Below are 3,843 nucleotides of genomic sequence, written 5' to 3'. Positions count from 1 at the left end.
GGATGCAGTGCCTCTCCAGACTCGCCCTCCTTTACCCTTTGTTGATGCTGCCGAGAAGCCTTCGGATGTTAACTGAATTTTCTAATTGCTTGTGTAGATAGCCCGGCTTGTGGGCTTTTAAACTCTTTATTTTGTAAATGATGTTTCCTGACTGTTGACACTCTTTTAGTTGCTTGTTTAGCAACTTTATTTTGAAAAACAAAGTAGTTTCCAAGCTTTTAGGGCTGATTTTAGTGGCCTCTGAAGCTTGCTATTATTATAACTTTATGTCTTTATATCATGTCTGTCTGCACTCGTCTTGGTACCTTTCAAGGTTTTGGGAGTGTTGGAACTTTTCGTTGTCTGACCTCTTTGGGTTGGCTTGATTCCTTTGCCTAATGTTATTTCCAGCAATTCGTTTTGTTTGGACTTTGTTCAGGTCTTTATTAGGAATTACTTTGTATAACGCTGAGGTTGCCGATTTCATCATGTCGGTTTTGTCCAAGTTGTTGTTAGTAACCCTCTTTTTTGGACCTTGTTTAGGTCTCTTTCAGGGATTACTTTTGTAGCTTTATGTTTTGGGCCGACTTCATCATGTCGGTCTCTTCTAAGTTATTTTTGTAATCCTCTTTTTTGGACTTTTGTTCAAGTCTCTTTCAGGGATTACTTTTATAACTTCTATGCTTTGAGCCGACTTCATCATGTCAGGCCCTTCTAAGTTATTTTTGTAATCCTCTTTCTTGGACCTTGTTTAGGTCTCTTTTAGGGATTACTTTTATAACTTTTATGTTTTGGGCCGACTTCATCACGTCAGGCCCTTCTAAGTTATTTTTTAATCCTCTTTCTTGGACCTTGTTCAGGTCTCTTTCAGGGATTACTTTTATAACTTTTATGTTTTGGGCCGACTTCATCACGTCGGGCCCTTCTAAGTTATTTTGTAATCCTCTTTCTTGGACCTTGTTCAGGTCTCTTTCAGGGATTACTTTTATAACTTTTATATTTTAGGCTGACTTCATCACGCCGGGCCCTTTTAAGTTATTTTGTAATCCTCTTTCTTGGACCTTGTTTAGGTCTCTTTCAGGCCCTTCTAAGTTATAGTAATCCTCTTTTATAGGGCTGGCCAGACCTCTTTCTAGGGATTTACTTATAACTTTGGTTATTGCGACTGGTCCGACTTCTTTACGTCGGCCAGCCTTTAAATTATTTTTTAGCAATCCATTTTATTAGGACCTCGTCAGGTCCTTTCTATGGATCACTTTCTATAACTTCTTGCATTATTCTGTTTTCATCTTTGCCAATTTTATAGAGATTGGGTTTAGCCCTCGTTTGGTCGACCTTTTAATGAATTTAGTTTTCATCTTTGGTCTTTATCGTGATCGTGTAGTGAATTTGATTTTCTCTTTCTGCTAATCTGTAGCTTTATAATCGAACGATGAATGTTTCAGGTTAATGCGGCTTGAGCATTTGTAGAAGATCTGAATAGATTTTATTCAAAAGAAAACGCAAATATATACATGCGGGAGTTTTATCCCTCTAAGTCGGGTGATTTGAACGTATTGGCTTGGCGCCTCGTTAAAAAACCTTTTCAGGAAAAAGAGTGCGCCTTATCCTAAGATCCTTTATCATCCCTAACTGTAGTACCTTCTCAAGTTGCAGGCGTGTCATGACCTAGGAAGCTCTCGCCCATCGAGTTTGAACATTCTGTAGTAGCCCTTTCCAAGTACTTCTATGACTCGGTAGGGTCCTTTCCAGTTTGCTGCCAACTTTCCTTCTCCAGGTCGAGTTGTTCCAATGTCATTTCGGATTAGGATGAGGTCGTTCTCAGCAAAAACTTGCTGTACTACCTTTTGATTGTATCTCGAAGCCATTCGACATTTTAATGCTTCTTCCCTGATCCGAGCTCTTTCTTGGACTTCTGAAAGTAGGTCGAGTTTTTCCCTTTGAAGTTGGGAGTTGGCTTCTTCACTATAGTGGATCACTATAGGCGACCCTTCCTCAATCTCAACTGGGATTATTGCCTCCATTCCGTACGCTAATCGGAAGGGTGATTCCTTTGTGGTGGAATGTGGCATTGTTCGATATGCCCATAGGACTTGTGGGAGCTCCTCAGCTCATGCTCCCTTTGCGTCCTGTAATCTCCGTTTCAGCCCAGCCAATATGACTTTGTTGGCAGCTTCGGCTTGTCCATTGGCTTGGGGATGTTCTACGAAAGTGAATTGTTATTTTATGTTCAAGTCAGCCACCAACTTTCTAAAGCCTGCATCTGTGAATTGAGTACCATTGTCTGTGGTAATGGAGTATTGGTGCACGAAATTGCAATCACACTTTTGCAATCCCGCACAACTAACCAGCAAGTGCACTGGGTCGTCCAAGTAATACCTTGCGTGAGCAAGGGTCGATCCCACGGAGATTGTCGGCTTGAAGCAAGCTATGGTTATCTTGTAAATCTTAGTCAGGATATCAGAAATTATCAGGATTGATTGTGAAAAGCAGAAGAACATGAAATAGGTACTTGTTTTGCAGTAATGGAGAATAGGTTGAGGCTTTGGAGATGCTCCATCTTCTGAATCTCTGCTTTCCTACTGTCTTCTTCATCAAACACGCAAGGCTCCTTCCATGGCAAGCTGTATGTAGGGTTTCACCGTTGTCAGTGGCTACCTCCCATCCTCTCAGTGAAAACGTTCCTATGCTCTGTCACAGCATGGCTAATCATCTGTCGGTTCTCGGTCAGGCCGGAATAGAATCCAATGATTCTTTTGCGTCTGTCACTAACGCCCCGCCTGCTAGGAGTTTGAAGCACGTCACAGTCATTCAATCATTGAATCCTACTCAGAATACCACAGACAAGGTTTAGACCTTCCGGATTCTCTTGAATGCCGCCATCAGTTCTAGCTTATACCACGAAGATTCTGGTTAAGGAATCCAAGAGATATCTACTCAATCTAAGGTTGAACGGAGGTGGTTGTCAGGCACACGTTCATAGTTGAGAATATGATGAGTGTCACAAATCATCACATTCATCCGGGTTAAGAACAAGTGATATCTTAGAATGGAAGCAAGCATGATTGAATAAGAAACAGTAGTAATTGCATTAATCCATCAAGACACAGCAGAGCTCCTCACCCCCAACCATGGGGTTTAGAGACTCATGCCGTGGAAGGTACACAAAGAAACGTGTAAAGTGTCATGAGATACAGATACAATGTCAAAAGATCCTATTAATAGTAGACTAGTAACCTAGGGTGTACAGAAATGAGTAAATGACGTAAAAATCCACTTCTGGGTCCACTTAGTGTGTGCTTGGGCTGAGCAGTGAAGCATTTTCGTGTAGAGACCTTTTCTGGAGTTAAACGCCAGCTTTCATGCCAGTTTGGGCGTTTAACTCCAAGTTTTATGCCAGTTCCAGCGTTAAACGCTGGAAATTCTGAGGGTGATTTGCCACGCCAGTTTGGGCCATCAAATCTTGGGCAAAGTATGGACTATCATATATTGCTGGAAAGCCCAGAATGTCTACTTTCCAACGCCGTTGAGAGCGCGCCAATTGAGCTTCTGTAGCTCCAGAAAATCCACTTCGAGTGCAGGGAGGTCAGAATCCAACAGCATCTGCAGTCCTTTTCAGTCTCTGAATCAGATTTTTGCTCAGAACCTTCAATTTCAGTCAGAAAATACCTGAAATCACAGAAAAATACACAAACTCATAGTAAAGTCCAGAAAAGTGAATTTTAACTAAAAACTACTAAAAATATACTAAAACCTAACTAAAAGATACTAAAAACATACTAAAAACAATGCCAAAAAGGGTACAAATTATCCGGTCATCACAACACCAAACTTAAATTGTTGCTTGTCCCCAAGCAACTGAAA

The sequence above is a fragment of the Arachis stenosperma genome, chromosome 10, assembly GCF_014773155.1.
Source record: "Arachis stenosperma cultivar V10309 chromosome 10, arast.V10309.gnm1.PFL2, whole genome shotgun sequence".
Lineage (NCBI taxonomy): Eukaryota > Viridiplantae > Streptophyta > Magnoliopsida > Fabales > Fabaceae > Arachis > Arachis stenosperma.
Note: the sequence above shows the minus strand (reverse complement) of the source record.